We start from the raw sequence: 22,490 nt of genomic DNA, 5'->3' as shown, positions 1-22,490 counted from the left end.
CTGTCTTGCTTCACAAGCCATCCTATTTTCACCTACCTCCTCATCCACCTACCTCCTCAGTCAGCAGCAGTGTAATTACACACATTACACAGCACAGACTGTACTAAAGACTGAGCAGGGTACAACCAACCTTGCAGCTGCACGTGTTCCTAACCTAAGGCCTCCAGTCACTACCACAGAAGGCTGCTTCACTCTGCAATCATTGTCCTATCTTAAAAATAATATAAGGAGGAAGTGTTGGATTATTTTAATTCAAAGTCCTTGGTTTAAAACACAGTACTGAAATAATATTCAAAATGTACAAAACATAATCCTGTATGAGCAAGAAAAGTCTCTCACCCATATGGTGAATTCCTGAAAAAGATGAAATAAAATACGAACTAATAAAAGTTCCTGGGCATGACTCTTCTAAAAGCCAACACAGCCTTCTTTCATACAACATAATACCTGTCCATATAAATATGTATTTTACTCAGGATGGCCTCTTAAAGCATATGAAGACTTTTCCATTCACAGGCTGCTGATTACAGGACCTGAATTTTATCTCTGATCAATTGGAACAGTGACTTCCAGATATCAGATTAATATTTTTTAGAGGAAGGCAGTGCTGGTAGATATCTCAGAAAAGTGATGTGGTATTGTCTTAAGGCATTTCTTGTGAAACAATTCTTGTTATGTTAGCAGTGAAGGTTTCTGCAGCGCACAGGGGTTTGTGGAATCACTCAGTGTGTAGAACAGCTGAAAGCTCTTGGCTATGCTCCATGCCTCACAATGTACCCAAGGTACACAATTATTATACGACATCATGTCATGTTCGCTGCTCAACTATTCGTTTTGTTCACTGGAAGTTAATAAAACCCGCTTTCACCTGCAATTCCTTGGGCTCCCTTCATTAAAACTTCTGACTGCACGATTCCCTGAATACAGCTGCACGACTCAGCCCTGTGCAGAGCACTTCATTAGTCATGGTACCTACATCCATTTTCTATAATAGCTGTTAATGCTTCTTGGCTTTCTAAACTACCTTGCTTTCTCAACAATAATGGGTTACAGAGACTATAACATTATGGAACATTCATTTTCTATCAGCCATAGTAACAAAACTAGCAATTGTTTTAAAGATGAAATCTGGCTTTTTAAGTGGCACAATAGCAGAAGTGTTGCCATCTATATTTCACAGTGTCGATAATACATCAGGTTGCTAGCTGCCAAACAAATTTAATTTACCCAGTTCTCAGTTTGCATTAACCTTTGAATAATAAAGCACAGCTGAGACTGCTGTAAGAAACAAACCAGAGAATGAATAATTAAAACCACCTCCACTGCCTTTAGAAAGACCAATCCTGAGTCAACAGGGAAGGTTTAATTGTGACTGAACTAGGCATTAAGGGGCTAATTGAACTCTTTATAAGCCCAAACAAATGCAGTCCTACATCAGTGGTATGGTATACAATGTTCACAGAAAATAAAACTCCTAAAAAAATGCAGGCAATTATTTCAAATACAAAAGACAAGAAGCAAGGCAAGTCTAAATCTTACACCAAAAAAACTCATAATATGTGAAAGGAATCCCTTCTCATTTTCTGCCGGAAAATGTTCTAACACTTAAAGAAGCAATTCTGCAGTCGATGCCAGGAGGTTAAAATGGAAGTGATATAAATGTCATTTCCAGAGAAATGGTTGGAAATAAGTAACAAAAGCTAGCCCTAGCTCTTTTAGAACTTATTTAGCCAGGAGGGGATGGTTTGGCCCTTTCTGCATTTGAGTGAGGCTGACTTTTTTGATCAGAAATCTCTCTGACAGTGGCAGTTTCATATTGTATATTATTTTTATTTGTTTTGCCTATTTATTTAATTGCATTAACATTTGAAATGAGCAGTCATTAATTAAAATAGTTAGAAAACGCTCCATCTGCCAGTTGAACTGTTTCGGCACGTCCAGCTACAAGCCCAGCCTGATCACATTCTGAGCATGCTGATTAACATTAATTGACGGTTTTCTTTGCAAATGAGAGATGAAGCTTTATTAAGTATTATTATTAATTTGAAGAATAGCTTAAATTGTATGGAGTGTGGGAAGACTGCTGTTATTGATGCTGCCTGTTTGAGTGCTTGCTGGCAGCAGGGCTGCTCAGCCATGTGAAATACCAGCCCATGTGCACAGGCAACAGCTGGCATTAAGGGCAACAGCATGCACAAGCATCATGGTTTTTCATTTGTGCATTAATAACACAAAAAGTTTGACAGGTGTATTATCTTTGTTTTCCTTCTTTCTTAATTGTTAAGTCTTTTATTTATCCACAATACTGGCAACCAGAACAGACTTCACCAGAGAAAATTCCCACATGTGCAAGACGTCAGCCAGAGCCTTATTCTGTAAGGTTTAAAATGCAAGAGGATTTAATTACCCTCCTCTCTACATGGATATCTGTCCGACACACTGAAGCCTGAATGTTTTACATCCAGTATGATTTATATCCCAGCTCTATTAAAGTTACTGGCAACCAAACCCGAGATCTCAAAAAAAGTGCACCAAACAGCTCAGTGCCTGAAGTTCTGTGATCTTTGGAAGAACAGATTTAGATGTGCATCCTCTCAGCAAAGGCAGACTAAATCTGCCCTGAACTCAGCTGACCCAGGGCCAGAGCACACACGGGCTGCCTGTGACGAACCTGCTGCTACACAGTCAGCTCCAGGGGAGAGACAACAGTGGCTGGGCAGCTCCAGGTGGAAGTGGATGAACCCTAAGATAGCTGGATGGACTCTTAGGAGGACAGGTCTGCTGTGAGAGCAGCAGTGCAGCCTCCCAGGGTGAGCCCAGATGCTGACAAGGCAGTGACTCTGCAAAGTGGGACAATCAAGGAACCAGCAGAGAGGTTGTAGTGTGGCTCTGAAATGGTGCTCCCTACTTTTCCAGTGTTACCTCCCAAGTGGAATATGTAACATAAGACCAAGGAGGTGCAGCCGAGCTCCTGGAGACTTGAAGTTATTAATGACTTGCCAAGAGCCAGCTGTCTGCTGCTGTTATTCCCCTGCAGCTCATAAGACCCTCCACAGAATACTGTACTTCACCTCTGCAGAGGTTTGCTCGGTGGAAGAGCTGGAATAGGGGGACATGGAGCCAGTTTTCTTCCAGAACAACATCCATATGAGTGTATGAAATTCAGGACAAAGGAGTGAAACCATGTAAAATGGTCTTCTTATTTCCACTCTCCTTTGCCTCTCCTATATTTCAGTTCTGCCATGGCTTGTCATAGATACTTGCAGGTGAAATGTATGGACATCAGTTACAGTTCTTAGCAAAACACTACTAGAACTGAATTTAAATGCTACTAGAACTGAATTAACTTTGTTTTAAATATGCTTACCACATGGAGCATTTTCTATTCCCTCTGTATGTTTTAGGCAGGCAGCCACTTGAAAGCAGTGCTGCTAAAAACTGCTTGTCCAGTGCATTATAAACACCAAGCTTTCCCTGCATTTAAACTATCCTAAAATACTAAATGCAAAATAATGTATTAGGAGAGTTGTATGAAAAAAAAAGCACGCATGAGATATACCAGATGAAAACCTATCTGGAGAAGTTATTAAAGTACAGTTGATTTTTGGCTGTCATTTGTATACAAATGTACGTAATTTCCAGAGGATAATTTTAAAAAGTGAAAACACAGAAGGTCAAAAAAATAAGTACATCTACCTTGATTATCAAGTAGCCATACAAAACAGATTGGTCAAAATAATGTTATCATTTTTAATCTACCTTATATTTCTCGATGAGAGGGGTCACATTCTTTCCCAGCATCTATGACTGGAGGTAACCTAAACTTGTAATGTGCTTCTGGCAAGGTGGAAAATGAGGACTATTTCAGTGTCTTCCTTTCTATTCTTGGTCTCTGAATCCTGCTGGTACCCACCATTAAAATGGATACGCTTTAACACAAGGGAAAGGCAAGCCTGTAGCACAAAACATGTAGGATTTTAACTTCAATGGTTTTCTAGATCTGATATATGAACAGTGCATGGCAGGGAACTGATCAGGCCAAATAAAACAGGAAAGCATGTTGGTTGGAGGCCTTCCTATTCCTCAGGACCGAGAAAGAAATGGAGAGATTCTTGTGGAGAGAGTGAGTTTTTATAACAGTGAAGAATAAAGCAGAAGCAGGATATCATACTAATGCCCATGAACTCACTTTCCATGGCATTGTCTATGGCAACTCACTTCCATTATTGCATTATGTAATCTGAATTGCCTGAGCACACAGAAACACACATCAGAGCCAGGCTGCAGTCCCTCTCAACTATCTCTGATAACTTACAACAGTAGGAAAAAAGACACATGGAAGGCTATTTCTCTTCCTGGTCTTTTATTGTGCAGAGCCTTGGCTTCAATATTTAGGAGTTTTCCCTCTGAGGAGAGAAGCTCATTACAGAATGATCTTAATTTCTAAGTACTACAACAGTTTCTTGCAATCCCACTTCTTGCACATCTAACAGATATACAGGAGCAAATCCTGCCTGTAGCTGCCTTCTCTGAATGCTTCTGGGAAGCCATTTGCCTAGAGGGCAAAGCGGATACAAAAGCACAATAAGATTGGCAAAATAATTTAAGAGCAAAGCTGATGAGGTGAGAAGATGGATGTGGCAAACCAGAAGACTGCAGATTCAGCTTTCAATGAGATACATCTCTTGAGAAGCAGATATGAAGCTTCATTAAAATAAACTTAGTATACTCTCTGCTCTATATTTTAAACACAATACCAATAATGAAACTAAGGTGCTAATAATGAAACTAACTTCTAAGCAAAAGTGTTGCTTTGGTCTGCACCACAGCTCAAGGTTGTCTCTGTGCTTGGGGACAGCCATAAGACGAGCAATGGGGCTGTGCTGGGCAAGTGGCTGCTGGATAATCTCAGTCTGGGAAGAAGCGAATCAGCAGCAGCTGTACTGACTGATACATCACCAGGTGTTTCACACCCACCTCCCCAACCCACTATTCAACAAAGTGCAAAAAAGTGCCATTGAGAAGCAGCGGCATCACAGTCCTGTAAGCCAATGCCATATTTCTGTAACTTTGGAATGGATACAGGCAGTGTTAAGATACAGACAGGCCAGCAGTACAGGCTATCTCCTGAATTTCTTCTGCTCTTGTCCCAGTCTTGTCTTCTGCTCCCTGCAACCTGGAAGCTCACCTGATCCACCACCTCTTGAGCCTTATTACTCCCTTGTTACTGGCTATTACTCTTTGTAGGGCATGTATTTTCTAGTTTCTGCCTGAGGGTAGTTTCTCTCCCACCCTCTCACTGTGTGCTGACAATTCATTGCTCTGTCATCATGGTGGATCCTTCCCCAATTCAGGTATGTGCAGATCCCACTGCTCCTAACACCCCGCTTCCTTTCCCTCATCAAAAGCCATCAACAAATCCTACTATTTTTGCACGTTTTTCCAGAAGTGAGGAGGGGGTGAAAAATGCTAATGGGCTGGTTTATTACAGTAGAGTAATTTTGTTTCCTTCCTTCCCTAGAAAATGAAGACCAAGCAGAGTGGGAGCTGCAGCAACAGTGGAGTAGGGAAGGGAAAGGGAGTCACAGCTGCCTACCCAGATGCTACAGTGATACCAGGAGGTACTTTGGTAAATGTATGTAATAAACAGTTGCCACAGCAGCCAAAAGAATACCCTTCTACAAAACAAAAACAAAGAGATAGCAGCGAGCGCTGAGACTGCCTGTGGCAATGGACGCTGTTGTGTGGTTAATAATACCTCTGCAATGAATAAAATTAGCAGGCTGGTCTCCAGGCAGTAAAATCAAAGAACAATTAAAGAAATAAACCCTTTCAGAATTAGAGATAAGTGCTTACTTGGGCTATAATATTGATGACTTAATTTTTCCTCAATAAATAAAGCCCCAAATTTTAGAATGCACAGTATTTTTAATGTCTTTTTTCTCCTGCTGAAAATCCCCAAAATCTTCCTTTTCAAATAATAAATTAAATAAGTTATTAAAGTTATCATCACCTCAATTCCTTCATCTAGATGATGCAAAGAAGTGTCATTATTAAAATGTTGGAAGATGCTCATTGTTCATACTACTTATAATCTACACCAAACCTAGAAATTTTTCAGCATTAAATTTGAGGCCCAAGAGATCTACGCTAAGTACTCTAAGTAAATTAACTCTTTACTCTAAGTAAATTGCAATATACATTCACATTTTTAAAGAGTTGTTCATTTTACTTTAAGGAGACTCAACAGTTAGTGAAAAATCATGCCTTACCATGACCTAACACTTGAATTTGGGTCTATGCTAGATCCAGTATTTTTAGTCACTCTACAATATAAATGGGAATTTATGTCCTACATATGTTGGAATATCAATATTATTAGATGAGATAAGTATGATTTTAGCTTATGTATCTTTCACTATACTTAATTATTCATAATGGAAACAGAGGTTGAAGTGATTGGGCCACTTGTCACTCAGAAAGGCTTTGGCAGAGAGACATTAGACAAATCATTTACACCACTTAGTTTCCATTGCAGTGAGAGAATTCAGCTGAAAATTTTGAATCAGATTTTCTTTCAGCTCTTTCAGTTTTCTGACTGAGACCATTTTTCATTGAGGACCATCTTTATTTTTTTAAAAGTACTTTTAGGCAAGCAGCAAGGGAAGAAGGATATTAAGACATTTTTCTAAGTTAGGCTGCAATTCTTTCCAAGTGGTTATATCCTGCTCTTATTATGTGCTTTTTATTGAAGCCAGTTACTGTTTTCATGTACACTTTGGAATCAATATATTTGTGGAATACCTGACTGGAAGAACACATAGGAAAACTGATCCCAGTGAGGAGCAATAATGCATTACAGGGTATTGCTTGACATTGCTTCATATGCTTATTGAAACCACTGGAATTCAGTATGGTACAGCATTTTTTAATTGTCTGTCTTCTGTAGTTTTAGCAAGGTATTTCTAAAGGTGTATTTATCCTCCAAAGTGAGAATGCAGTTTACTTAGGGCTTCCTGCCTCTTTCTTGCTTGCAACAAACCTGCAGCACAATGTGATCAATGTGCCCAAAGTCTCTATGAAGCAAATCCTTTTTTCTTGTGATAAATTTTATCTGCCATCCTATCATGGGAGCCATTAAAAATTATTGGCCAAAGCTGTGAAGCTGTGCTGTCTTTAAAATTAGTAAGTCTGAGCCACATTATTAATATCAAATAGATTAAGACCAAAGTAAGAATCACTTAGTTGATTTTGTCATTTGCTTCTAAATAATATTGCCAAAAATTATTAAAAATATCCTAGTGTTTAGCAGACTGGTGTTATTCAAAGAGTACTTTGATGCTTTTATTCTCCAAAGCCCTGTTCTCAGAGCATTCCTGAGATAGAAACCATCATGAAGAGAACTGCTTCTTAATGCACAAAATAGTTATTTATATTATACTATCTACAGCAATTTATTCACTGCAAACACCATTACACAGCGTATGATCACAGCATGCTGAGTATTCACAATGAGATTTTAAAAATGGCAATTTTGTTAAGTATTCTCCGCTTTGTTCAGCTGAAGAAAATTACATAAAACCCTGCACAGAAGGCTTGCCTTGCTCAGAGTAGGAAACAATCATTCGCCTCCTATTACACACCCATGGGCTCAATTCCCTTTTGCCACATCTTTTGTTTCTTTTTCTTTTAAAGTAATACCAGTATCTGAAGTTCCAGCTCTTTTAAACTACCAGAAATTGACTGTATAGTTTAAAAAAGATAAAATATTTTTCAGCCTGATTTGTCTCTATGGGAAATTATATCAAGCATGATTTGTAGCCCTATTTTAGTAAAAGAGAAAACCACAAGTACCCAGGAATGAAAAACACTACAGAAGAATGAATAGGCTGGGACCTTCTAACATGACCCCTAACCTTGCAAGTTGCCAAGCGATATTATTTCCATGTTACTGCTAATTTGCTTTTCCTTGAGATTTTTTTCTTTCCCAGGATTGTAATTTATTTTTCAAAATATAACTACTTTTTAATTTCACAACATTTCCCTTTGCTGACAACAGCTGTAATTCACCATTATCTCTTCTCTAAGTTAATCAGAATCCATGACATGCAACAGTGGGGTGGCACCACCAGGCACTGTATTTTTAAATTTTAAATCTAATTTAAAAGGATGAGGTGACTTGGTGCAGACAGATAACATACAAACCCCAGAGCAGCTAGAAGATTTAAGAGGTGTAGTAGGGAAGAAAGCATTCTTTAAAACAGCACTGACTTTTTAGTTTCTGTGGAAACCTTATAGGCAATGCAGGAGAGAGAGGCAGACAGGACTAAAGGAGACCAGCTCAAACATACTAGAAAGACTTCTCATGAATGCGTGGAACACACTGAAAGCTTTGGATTTGAAATGCATTTGATATATTGATTTGATCACTAATAAAAAAATGATGGCAAATTCTTGCTTTTTATCAGACATGATGAAAAATGACAAAAAAGCCACACACGATGTATTAGTGATGAATGGATCAACTGAACTTCAACTAACATGTCCTTCACTTTGAGATAATGGACTGCTGATTCCATGTCAGAAATTTTTTCAAGTCGTATCCGAAAAGGATCTTTACACTACTTTAAAAAAATATTAGTGTAAAATATTCTGCAGTAGTCATACAGTTCAGTAACTGAGAATGTTTTAGACAGGGTTATTTCTAATATATGTACACCCACACTTTCTGATTATTATGAACACTACAAGGCAAGGCAGTAGAATTGTTCAATGTCTGCACATTTGCTGTTCCTCAGAAAGCTGGGCTTCTAGCTGGTCCACTATTTATTGAATCTTTCCCCAGCTAACAAATGATTTATCCAGTGGCCTCTAAAGAAGTTTGATTTGTTCAAGACTGTATTCTTTAAGAGTCCTTAGGCAGTTGTATAAATAACAGCCTAGAAATTTTGAAACTTTATGACACAAGATAATTTTGCAACTTTTACTCTGAGTGGCCTGATTCTGAGATTTCTGTTTGGTGACACTTTATATAGACTTTCAGTTTTATGCATAAACCAGTTTCTAGTAAAACTGTTCCAAAATATTGATGAGGGGAAGTAATGAGAAGCAATTTTAATGAACTATTTACAGTTTATCTCAAACATAATAATACAGCTGTGTAACAAACAAGCCTGCTCATGTCCATTTTGCAAACAGAGGAACAGGCTTAGATACAGACCCCCCCCCCATTTCAGTGGGAGATTCTCACGTGCTTACATGTGAAATGCTTGCTTACACAAGGAAACAACTCTTTATTATGGCACAGATTAACTAACATGATGTTAAACACATTATAAAACAAGTCATTTCCTCCTGAGTAAACAAGCCTATAAAGCCAACAGGCACAGAAAAAGGAAATTTGATTCTGAAATCCATATACTTCAAAAGCAGATTCCTTTTATTTAGTCAATTTAGTTGAGAGGCTGTCTTATTTCTCCAGATCTCTGGTAAACAGAAGAAAACACACTTGGAAATTACTGGCAAATGGACACATTTTCACAACCTTTTTCCCTTAATTTGAAATTATCCTCTTACTTCAAATATAGAGACCAGCTACAAGTCCAAGGTGAAAAAACCTTAAAATGTCTCAATCCTTGGTTGAGACTGACTGCCCCCACTGCAGGCCACTCTCTGACTTCATCTGTGAGAGAAAAACACCATTTACAGGCAATTTTCTTAGCAGCGTCTGAGGTTTGAACTTTACACCACTTGACTTGCCAGCCAAAACGAATGGTGATGTGCCAGAGTCAGACTGGGACCAGTAATGTGGCTTCTTCTAAGTCAAGAATATTGCTGAGACTCTTTAATGTCTCTGGGGTGAGAGGACTTACCTAGATACATGGCAGGGTAAACTGAAAATTAAATACAAAGGAATTTCTTGTTTTTTCATCAGCATAATTTTCTCCTAGGATCTTTTAGGAGAGTCTTTAGAGCTAAAGTTAGGAAGGGGCTTATGAAGGAAGCCTTCTGTTCTGAAGTGGCTGGAATCCTCTCAAAATCAGACCTGGAGTTACCAAGTGTTGCTGGAGTTACCAACTGCTGCTACAATAGTCCCAAAAATGGTGATGCCACACACCTCACTATAAGAACAGGACTGTTCCAATGTGTTTTTCAGGAAAGGGCAGCTCACCTGGGACAACTACATGAGGCTACATTCTTCTCAGTACACATCCCTCCATGGTGCCCCATGGATCAGAACTTCTGATTACAAAACCATTCCTATAAATGGCTTTGTTTCATCCTTGCCTGTATTTAAAAGCAGGATTGAAACATACAAAGTGGTTCTGGGAAGAATGATGGCAAAATTGGTTTAAGAAAAGGACGCTTGTTTGTCACATAAAGGTCACAATGAAAGGGTATGGCTGGGAGGAGAAGTGCTCTAACTCTGCTCTCAGGATGGGAAGGCAAACAGCCAGTGTGCAGGTACCTGCTGGTGAAAGCAGTCTTCACCTCAGAGCTGGAGCTGAGGAACTCAGAGCTCTGTAAAATTCCTCTCAAGATTTCAGGTGACACTTTCACTACTTTCAGGGCCTCACACATGATCCACATGAGAAATGACACTTAATCTAATGAGGAATCGACATTTCTAATTAGTAAGAGGGAGCCAGCCTTCTAATCTGTTAGTCATAATCAATGACTGTCATAGAAGAATTAAGGATCACATTTTTAAGGCAGGTTTTTTTAAAACCACTGCGTATGTTCCCTACATCAAGATAAAATACCAACAACAGTTGAAATTGCCATTATAATTTCCTTGGCAACAACAAGTTGGAATCTTCACTCACACAGATGTTTTTTGCATGATGAAAATTACATTTGTGTTGTTTTCTTTCCCATTTTCAGTTCCAGCTCATCTCCTTGGCTCAGCTGCTGGTGATACCTGCTCTCATCATTGTTTATTTATTCGTAATATTACTGGTTGTCTGCACTAAGTGACAAACAGCTGGTTTTTGAGTCAGAGCTACCACCACGAGGAGAATCCCACAACATTGCACCAGTCATGTGGAAATTCACAATGCAAAAAAACCATGTGGCATAACCTATAAACACTAGAGCTGTACTGCTTATCTTTATCATGTGCTACTGCTTATCTTTATTATCCTAATCAAGCTTGCTTAAATCTTGTGTATTCAAAGAAAACAGCTGAAGTAAATGGCTATGAGCTACAGAAGTGTTCATCCTGTGGTCTGGTTCAGTTTTAGCCTAGATGCCTCCTGTCCAAGCTGTTTATACTTGGCGACTCTTTCTTGGGCTGCTTTGAATGAATAGGATTTTACACAAATCCATCTCTCAGTGGAAAAACATCCCAACTCCTAAGATTGTCACTGCTGATTCCAGCCCTGCTGGCAATGGATGGAGGAGGAAATACACTGGCTGCATGTGCCAGGCCTTGGTGATGCCCAGAGAATGCCATGGGAACACATGCCAGACAGCTGCCTGCCTTCACTGGTTATTCACCCATTAATTAGGGGTCTATCTCTACTAATTGCTGTAACCATTGGTCAGATACTCTTCAAAACCACCATATTTGGTGTAAGAGCTTTAACAGAAAGATGCCCTGGTCTCTATTTTGTAATGCAAAGAGAAGGCGAGGTGGAGAAAATTCAAGCCATATTTAAATAACTTGGATATGATCAAATTCACCAATGGTTCACCTGTACTGCTTGTGATAATTTAGTAGAAACCCAGCTGCCTGAGAAAAAAAATGCCTTAGAATTTACCAGTTTATGTATTAAGAGGAAAATGTGTTCCTCTGTCAGATCATACTGAATCACAACAACGTGCGTATGTATTCATATCACATTTCTGCACTTCTACTGTTTTTTGATGCCTTCAAAATAATCTTTTTTAAAATTAATGTACTTCCCAATTGTGCATTCTGGAAGGGAGAGCAGCTGTTTCCTCACAACTGTATGCATGGCCCTTTGAAGAAAATTTTGTTTATTAATAGTAATCTGTTTTCCATAGCTTCGCAATTTCTTAGATAATAGGGCAAAACACAATCTTCCTTTCATGTTCTCTGCAGAGTGAAGAGACAGATGCAATTGCAACAGACTACTTATGCTGAGGGCAAAACTTAGTACTGCTTAATGTGACTTAATGACTAAAAAATGTGTATCATTTATAGATGACATCTAGTACTCTGCTAAGTTGTTATTATTATGGTCAATGAGTCTTCTTCCCTGCTGGTTAGTAAAAGGATTTGGAATTAAATCTGTTTTTATTTTACTTGTTCAAGTAGACACACTGAAAGCAACCAAGCTACCCACATAAGTAATGCAAATGGGATTTAGTCTTTATTCCCAATCTTTTTCTAAACAGAAGCTCGCATATAACAATATATATATTAACTTGAAACACTGGGAGAAAGGGAAAAAAATTCAAGACTGAAGAAAGGCTATTTTACAGCTACATAGACATGTAAACACCTCCAGGAACTTTGCTTAATAAGACCAGCTACTTTCAGCTATCACTTCACCGCCCGTGACAATCTTTGCATGAAAGAATTTCTTTCTCCCTGAGGCAACACTAGCAAGTTAGTGCAGCTCCCTTGAAATACATAAATGCTGTATTTAAAATTAAATGTATAGCATATGGAGGACTGGAGCTGTGCTCTGGAAAGCAACCCCCTCACCCACCCAGAGGCACTCGGGTACACAAACATACATCCCTGTGAAACGTGGTAGATGTCACTGGGAAAATGTCAGAATACAGAAATTTCCTGTAGGTTTTAACTCGTATCAAGACACACTCCCGCGTAAAAGATACCACAGGGTCCACAACTGATCTTGAAAAATCTCAAAACACGATGTACACAATGAAGAAGTCAATTCAGCAGCATTCAATACATGAACACTCTTCCCCTTATGGAATACATTACTCGGCTTTTCCTAATGATACTGAATTGATTTCACACAGAATTCACAGAATCACTAGGTTGGAAGAGACCTTCAAGATCATTGAGTCCAACCCAGCCCCAACACCTCAACTAAACCATGGCACCGAGTGCCACATCCAGTCTTTTTTAAACACATCCAGGGATGGTGACTCCACCATCTCCCTGGGCAGGCAATTCCAGCACTTTGTCACCTTTCCAACCCCAAAACAGAGAAGCTGTGAGTGACACACAACTTTCCTGGGAAATGAAGGCTCAGTTCTGTGTACTCAAGTGTAGATCTGGATTTCAGTGACACCAGGGATAAAACTCTCACTGACTTCAGTACAGTGCACAAAAGAGAGCATTTACGAACCACTTATAACAACATAAAATGTGCATGATGCTGTGCCTGCAATTTTAAAATCACCTATTTTTAACAAGTCTTGTGGAAAAAAAAAAGTCTTGTGTGCATAATTGTAGATTCAAATTTAAACCAGTTGACCTACTTTAAATTGTTTTCAGTTTATCATGTTAGGAAAAATATTCTAAATCTGTAACCTCAGATGAGCAAAAAAACCTGACCCCAAACCTTCAAAATAAAAAAGCAGGGTATGGTGGTTTGGTCCCTGAAACCACCAAGCTTTGATCAAGGCTTTTTTTTTTCAGCAGTATTTCAGAATCACATGAAAATATGAACCACACTTGTTGGTTGACTTTCACTCCTGTCGCTTTAAAGGGAGTCTGTGTTTGTGCAGAATGATTTAAATACAATTCTCTGCCATTCAGAACTGAAATGTCTGTTCCTGTGTGAAATACGAGAACTCATTAACTTGAGAAGTCTATCAACTTGTTTGACAAATCTAGATGTATTAAATTTTGGTGTACATTTCTTCATAAACTAATACTCCCTATTTAAAGCATATTTCTCTTTTCATTTGCATTTTTATACTGACTTTTAAGTAATTTTATCATTGGTAGGGATTTTTGTTGGGTTCAGGACTCAAATCCTACTACAATATAAAAAAAAGAAGCACTTTTACATGAATACTTTCTCTGCAGAGGTAAAAGGTCAAACAGAGTAGCACTAGACAGGAGAAAATGAATTAGTAAACTGAAGGAAAGATAATCAGTCTGGTTTCAAGGTTAACTTTCTGTTCTTTATTGCAGTGAGGGTTTTTTCCTTCTTTTTTTTAACTTCTAAGAACATGCCAATTCCATGTTCCAGCTTGCCGTGCCACTGCAGCAGAAACTACACAAATAGACAAAATCTGTAAGAATCACATCACCTTACAAAACTCCCCCCTGCCTCTCAGTCATTCCCTGTGAAAAAAATTAGAGCAAAGAAATACCCTTTGTGCTCAAAATCAGGAAACTGAGGTCCTGGCAAACTGATAGGTAAAGTCTATTTTTCTTCCCCAAAAACATGACTGTGTGAATAAGAAGTGCTCCCAAGTGTAAGCAGTCAGCTGCCTCCCAGGATGTGACTGTAAATACTGTGTTTAAATACAGAATCATAATATTTACAAATAGAAATTACACACAGCTTGTCCTTCAAAATCCCTCTGCCATTGTCTACAGGCTTTTGTGGTAAACAAACTAGCATAAACAGTGGGTAGTAAAAGTGGTTTAAAAATAGTTTTATTTTTTTGCAAATGAAGCAGTATTAGCAACAGCCACTACTCTTGTGTTGAGACTGCTGTCTTATTTCATTCCTTACTTTGACTTCATAAACCAAATAAATACATTTTACTCCACAGAAGGAGGAAAATCTGCAAATACCAACTTTTTTTTTTTTTTTTTTTACTTTTCAAGCTTTGGAGAGCTTATCTAAAATGTCCCTACGCCTTATTGTATGAACAACTTTATCTCTAAACTTTCACGTATTTTATAAAAATGTCAGGAGAGATTTAACATGGCAAGTCCCTCAAATACAATGTAAATGTATGTTTCTCAACTTAGGGAAACTAGGATTCCCCAACAATCTTACTCATAAGTTTTGCATTGACCTATCTCAAAAAAAAAGTGCTTTTTTTTCATCCCATTTCATGTCTGTTTTCCTACAATAGCCTCAAGTATTTTTCATCTGTCAGCTACAAAACATTATAGTTATTCATTACATATGGCCTTGGCATACTTGTTATAGCTACCTAGAGTACATTTCAATACCAGAATTTCTCAGTTTAATACACTACTAATGAATCAAATAAAATCCAAGTGTTTTGGGGCTTCAGCTGACACTAACTTATTACCCCTGTAATCACACCATGAGCAGAAGTAGCTCTGTACCTTTTGCTCCTTGTTCAGGAATTGCAGCGAAACTCACCACAGTATTCTTGCTCTGTGGTTTATAACTACTTCCAAATCTCAGAAAATGTATTTACATGTACATTGGGAATTATTTTTTCCGGTGAGGTCTTGTTATGCTAGCCACCACAGATGCCCAAAAATCAACATTCAAGAAATGCCTATTCAAATATACACCCACAATTATTTTTCAGGCATTTTAAAGACTGTAGTTTGCTTCATTAAAATACTTCACACCAATCCTCCTCACCAGAGACCAACCCAGAACCAGAAACTCCTGACTGAGGTGTGGGGGTGAGCAGCCATTCCCGTGCCAAATATATTCTCAAATCCTTTAACAACCCACACTAAAGACATTCTTCATTCATTCAAAAACATTTCTTATACAGGCACACGGAAGAAAAAAGAGAAAGGTTCGGAGCCATGCCTACTCCTTTGCTGTGGATCATACAAAGAAAAAGACCTGGACTTGAGGGGTAAAAGAATAGTTTTATGAATCTATTTCTCTGCAGTCAAACATAGCACAGCTGCAAGTCACTGCTCTGCAACAGCTAAAATTTAATAAAATGTTTCTACCGGGTGATGCCAATGAAAATATTCACAGTACTATACAGAGGAGTCATTAATTATCTGCAGGTCATTACCAAATGTTAGGACCAAGTACCAAAAATACATCCTGAGGTAAACAACAGTGTTTTGTGCACATGAAGCTACTTAAGGACATAAGATGCTCACTATCCACACTTCCAAGGAGCAGCTTATTGTTTTTGACAGCAAAGTGAAGAGTTATATTCTAGGAATTGAAATAAATTTCTTTTATAGCATTACTTTTCAGCCAGTACACTACCAGAAGGCATTAATAAGGAAGGCCTATTTAGTTCTCAATTACTCAAGGATGGTGTATTTCAGAAGAGCCTTAAGAGTTTAGTTTTGGATTTTCAGGAGGTATTTTTGCTTTTTGTGACTATAGAGCATGCAACAAGTACCCAAAGCAGGCACAGAATACAAGACTTGTTATTAGCTCAGAGAAACATTATAATCAGGATTTCATTTGTTCAGCAGAAGTTCAAAACCAGGATGTCTCGTGTTGAACATTTGTACCTGCTGTACCACACGACAGCAGGAAACAGGTTTTAAAGCTTGAGGTGAAGAGCCCCAAGCTCCTCACACAACACCTCAGTGTGCTGGTGGCTGTCTCTTGTAATTGAGTCTCTTTAACTACAGAAGTAGGTTCAGACTCACTGCAATGCATCCTGCAGGGAGAGGAAAATGAGAAAAATGACTGTGGTACCTCTAATGAGTGGAATACTTCAGCACACATTCAAATTCACTGTTTATAAGGAATCTATTTACTTTAGGATAGGCAAGGAAAATCTCTGTCAATGGGCAGAATAAACACTATTTAGAGTGGAGCCATTTGTAACATACTTTAATTGGCAATTTTCCCTTGATGACTAATATAACATCCCTCATATGATGATTCTGCTGCTCTGTGATTTTCTGTCCCTGTATTAACAGATATGAAAACCAATGCACAAAAGGCATTCTCCTAATAACAGAGCTTAAAATAATACATCCATTATCACAGGGAATCATACTTGTTTTCTGTAACCAGATGAATGCAACCAGAGCAAGAAAGTAAGGTAAAATATCACCAAAAAAAAATCAGCATATTTGCCTCAGAACAGATGGCAATACAAACTATATTTAATTTCATTCTTTTTCATTTAAAAAGGCTTTTATAGGCTCTGTTCTTCTTCTTTAAACTGGGCAGTACCTGTCCCTTGAAGGTCTGTACTGGGACCAATAGAGTTTGATATCTTCACTGGTGACACAGACAGTGAAACTGAGAGCACCCTCTGCAGGTCTGTGGATGGCACCAAGGTGAGGGGTGCAGCTGGTGTGTTTGAGGGAAGGGAAGCTATCCAGAGAGACCTTGAGAGGCCCCTTGACAGGCAACAGCTTTAAAGAGGGTAGATACAGATTGGATATAAGGAAGAATGCTTTATAAGAGGATACTGAGAATACCTTGTACAGGCTGTCCAGAGAAGTTGCCGATGCCCCATCCCTGAGTATTCAAAGTCTGGCTGGATGGGGCATTGAGCAACCTCATCTGATGAAAGATGGCCCTGCCCAAGCACCTATTTGGTCTAGATGATCTTTAAAGACCCCTTTCAACCCAAACTATTCTGTGGTTTTATGAGTCTATCATGTTGTATCATATTAAAAAAAGTACACTGGACAATCACAATACCTCATACACTATTGAGGACACACACATTTCCATGATTTCATTTTCACTAGAATAAACACCCTGCTTCTCTTTATGTTCCCCAGTGTGTTCTTATCAGAAAATATATCTTTCAAGAGTTTGTCAGCACCAACTAGAGCTGCTTGCAGCAGAATGAAAAAACATCCCCCCCTTTTCCAACACATGCATACGTAAAAAAGCCTCTCATAAATTAAAGTAATGGGACAAACATTGTCATGATACAATTCAGAGCTGTGCTGGCTTACTGAGGATTAAACTTGGCTGAGGAAGATCATTAGGAAAACAAAAGGCTACAGAAATAATTTTTTTAAATCATGGAAGTGGATTGTAGAAGCTCACAATAGAGTAAAAATTAAACAGCTGAACAAAGATAATTACACAAAACTCTGTCCCAAGATCAGCACCGTCAGAATGGGATCCAATGTAAAGAAACACACACTACCAGAGAAAAATAAAATAAGATAATAATTCTCCCAGGTTCAATGCAAAAGATGTTTTCCCCTTAGAGAAAACTGCATAAAAAGCTTCCTCTCTACAGAGGAGGCAACAGAATGGAAGGGAATGAAAAGAGGCAGGTGAAAGCTCTGCATTTCCAAACATTATTCAAGGTTAGAAAATGAAAATGTTTCATTACAAGGAAAAAGACAAATCTGATCAAAGTCAGTCAACTCGCTTATTTATATCTCAGCAAACACCTTGGGTCTGCATTTTGTCAATCTGCAGAAAGCAAAAGATTTTTCTGACCTCATAAATTGGCTAGAAATGGCTTGTGTACTGATCTATTCAGCTCAGCAGATACTTGGCACCATTTATACTGGCTCTCACAGAACCAAATACACCTACCATAAGGGTGATTGCTCTGGAGTCTCTGGAAGTCAGGAGGAAAAAATACACAATTTAAGTCCCCCTTTAAGCCACTGGTATGTCACAGAGGTGTCATGCTTACCCTGGTCTGACTGCCTGGCACAGCTGAGGATGGTTCCACTAAGCACTACGAGGGTCTCAGCCCTGGACACAGCAGAGCTGGGGTACAGCAAGGTAGGACTTCAAAAAAATGTCAGCAATGTCACGCTAAAAAATTATGGGGAGATGAGGCCTTGTCTACTGCCTGGGAGTTTCACTCCCTATCATTTGGTGTGCAGATGTCACTGCCAAAGAGCTGCAATATAGTGATGTATTGGCACAGAAACATCTAAAGAGAGCATGTCTGAACATACAGGAAGGACTGAATTTGATCTGTTAGTCTATATTCACATTTACCTTCCCTGGGAATAACTTACTGTATGAATAGGGAATAAAGAGTTTATTCATTAGGCTAAATGAGATTTTACAGCATGACATTCATTCACTCAGCTAAGTATGAATGCTGGCAAGGTCTGTGTATGGATTATATACTTGGACTAGACTGCAGACAGTATTTACTATTTCTTAAATTATGTCAGCTTCTTTAAAAGTATTTCTCTAAAAGAAATCTCTTCTAAATTTTTCATTCTAAAGTTTAAAACTGTGGAGTCTCTCTCCCATAATGGGACTGGATCACACACACACACACACACACACACACACACACACTGATCCTGAAGCAAACATGTGACCCAGGAGACAGCTTCTCCCACATATTGTTTCTAAAAGCAGTACAACTACTTTTTATCTTCCATATGCATTACCTCTTCAGAGCACATCTAACCTCAGACTCCTTTCAAGTTGATTTTCTGCATCCTGATGCTTTCTTTTAAATAAATATTAGCACGGTCAATTGGCTCCACTACATTACTGCAACCTCTGGAGTGAGCAGGACTGGCCACTGAGCACATGCTGTGACTGCTACCCTTTAAAGCAAAAATAAAAGGCTGTCAGAAAAGATGCACCTGGTTTTTATTTAAGATTTCAAATTACCTCTTCAATTGTTTCTGCTTGCTGACAAGCAAATGCATGACCTAGGAATCAGCAGCTAGAATTACCTATTTGCTGGAAGTGTGTATTTGCTGACTTAATGTGTTTATCATTTATCACATACACAGAGGAGTTGACAAATACAATCTTCTTGTCCTTAGTAATTTTGTGGAGCAAGAAATAACTCAATTCATTCTTCTTCCGTACTTTACTTGTTCCTAAATATGGTGCTGTGCCAAAAAACAGCTCACAGCTATTTCCCTTCTTTAACATACAAAGTCAAAGTACATTTCCAGCTGGCAAATAAAATGCAACGTTGATTAGGAATGCAATATATTTGAAGCATTTGACCTTTAAAGCACAAAAATCCTGCATCTGAAATGTAGTTTGTCACATATCCACAAAGCCATATCAAATCAGGAAATACAATTGTTACAGCTGATTAATGGTGACTTTGCAGTTTCATGATTTTTGTATATATTTGTGATAGTCCTAACTTTGTGACAAGAACACTGCAAAGTTCTTAATTTACAAAGATGTTCTGCTTTGAAACCTCTTATGGAATTATGCCATATATATACACCAATTGTGTGTAGCTAAGATCTGGGATTTTACCCTCAAGCTGATGAAGTGCATCAAAGAAGACAACTAAGAGCTTGACACTGAAATACACAATAAATCTTTCCAGTTTCGTGCTATTAATAATTGTCGTGTTGCAAGTCATCAAACTCCAAATTTCCTTCATATTATTTAGAAACTCAGCCCCTGACAAGTTCTAGAAGGACCTTAAAATTCTTTTCCCATGCTGAAACAAACTGATTCTGGGCCCAGATATGTTCTGTTGGGTGTCTAACAACAAGAAGCTCAAAAGTCCCGAAACACTGGATATGGAAAACCTTTAGTTATGTACCATTCTGTGACTTAAATTCAACTCATTTCCTCATTCTGCTTAAGTGTGGACTCAAATTCTATCCATATGGTGAGGAAGGCTTATTCAGACCTCATGTTTCAGAGGTTCCTGCAGCAGTTAGCTCTACCCAGTACTTTGTCCATGATTGTCTGAAAAAGGGGATAAAGGTGTGAAGAAAGGGAAAATCTACAGATATACACAAGTTCTTCAGTTCTTCCCCTTGTGTTACAGGATATATATGAAATTATGGCCATGATGGTAAAAAATAAAGCAGGCAAATTCTTCTTTCAAAGCCTATCATGCCAACAATAAGCTGAATATTATTCCCACTGAACACAGGCAAGCTGGTAGTAGAAGCTCCCAGTTAACCGGTATGAGATTTGGAACATATTCTGGGATTCAGATTCTCCTCTTAGAGAATAAAAACATTTACTTTTTATCCCAATCCTGCTATAACAAGTCTGCAAAGAACTTTGTACTGATTCTAAGAAAAAATAAGCTCCTTCCAAATCTAGTTTTGTATTTTGTTTAGTCGAATGCAAAAAACCACTCGCCAGTAGAGGGGGTACAGCTCAACCATTTTTCGTGCTGAAATGGGCTGTCACAGTACTAAGGAGAGGACAATATGAAGAACAAGAGGTTGTGCAAATTTACATGCCTTTAGAAAGAGGAGCTGCAAGGGGAGAAGGGCTTCTGGAATGCACCAGGCAAAAGCAGTAGGAAAACAAATATTAATTTCAAGCTTTTAGCATTTTAATATAAGCCAACCAAAAGACAGAAAACATCACGAGTACCTTCAACTGATTTCAGACTGAAACCTCTTCTGCTAAGTATTTTAGCTCAACAGTGGGAATATCCTACTTATTTTGAATGCAGAAATTCTGTGTGTCAAAAAATTCCAGGAATAGACCCGAGCATCATGTAATTCAATGACTTTCAGCATTACAGCAAAATAAGATGTTGAGGTATTCTCCTTGAGAAATCACGGGCAAAAAACTTAATACCATTATGTGAGTCCAATCTAGTTGAACTGGAACCCTTGTATGACACTTTGCTATGTCCCCATTGGTAACAGCAAGTCCTGCTGAGGAAAATTCCCTCCCAAGAAAGGGAACGCATCTCAAGGTCAGACAGGAGGTGTGTTTTAATGCTGCAGAATTCCTGGCTGCCACCGAACTAACTGCAACTAGCAAAAGGGAAATTTTTCAGATTTCCAAAAATATGCCTGAAGAATGTTGACAAATACATGAGCTGTCATTGACAAGCAAGTTCAGGCTCAAACTACCAAACCAATGTCCTATTTAGAGGTCTGGGGTTTTAAAGTAACTATATTAGACATTTTTATGTGAAGACCTCACAAATACCTTTGAGGCCAAGGTGTGGTTGCTCAGCACTTCCCAAATTAGACTCTCAGGTCATGATTCAAGAAACCTCTTTAATAAGTGCTCAATTACTAACCCAAATGCGTGTGTGTTATTCTGAGCTTCAAAGTTGGACTCTGGAACTGGCAGCACCCAACACAGGAAACTCTTTTTGAGTTTGCTCCAGCCAGTAAGTGATGCACACCTTGCAGAGCCTTTCCAGAAGGATCCTGGTCAGGTATGAATTCTGTTGAAGCTTTGTAACACTTCAGAGAAATACCTATCTTTTCTCAGACTTCAGCTGTGCAGTAGTTTAAAATAAGAGAACAACCTTCTATGATGTCCTAGAAAGTTAAAAGCCTTTGTTACAGACCAGAGCAATTCATGTTTAAATAGCAAAATATCCTGATGCCACATGTCAAACTATTCCTATATTTTAAAAGTGAAATAAATTCCAGTATTGAGTCTTATTGAGTCCATGGCTTCAAATGGATTTAAAGGGGTGTAATTCAGGACAGCATTAGCTCTGTTGTCACCACTCAGTTTGAACAGCTAAAGCCAGTATGACACAGGCAACCATGCACATCTGCTCTATTCATGTAACTGTGAGGAGCTTCATATACACACATTTTGTGTAATATAGGCATCAATCAGATAAAAAAAGCAAAGTGTACCTGTGCTACATAGTTCACTTTATCTCTGTTAATGATATTCAGGACAACCTCAAGAGGTGATTCACGTACATGTGTGATAACTGCCAAGATGATCCAAACATATTTAGAAATAATTTTGCCCATAGGAGAGGCTCTTTGCCCAGACTACACTGCACAA

At 38.5% G+C, this 22,490-nt stretch overlaps 1 protein-coding gene across 2 annotated transcripts in view; it reads right to left on the bottom strand.

The window, feature by feature from the left end:
* Positions 1-22,490, bottom strand: part of LOC135443864 (ubiquitin-conjugating enzyme E2 E2) — a 200,948-nt gene that overhangs the window by 36,984 nt on the left and 141,474 nt on the right. The gene's annotated exons all lie outside the window — the stretch shown is intronic.

The sequence above is a fragment of the Zonotrichia leucophrys genome, chromosome 2 (assembly GCF_028769735.1).
Source record: "Zonotrichia leucophrys gambelii isolate GWCS_2022_RI chromosome 2, RI_Zleu_2.0, whole genome shotgun sequence".
Taxonomy (NCBI): Eukaryota; Metazoa; Chordata; class Aves; order Passeriformes; family Passerellidae; genus Zonotrichia; species Zonotrichia leucophrys.
Note: the sequence above shows the minus strand (reverse complement) of the source record. Positions and strands in the feature narration are given on the sequence as shown.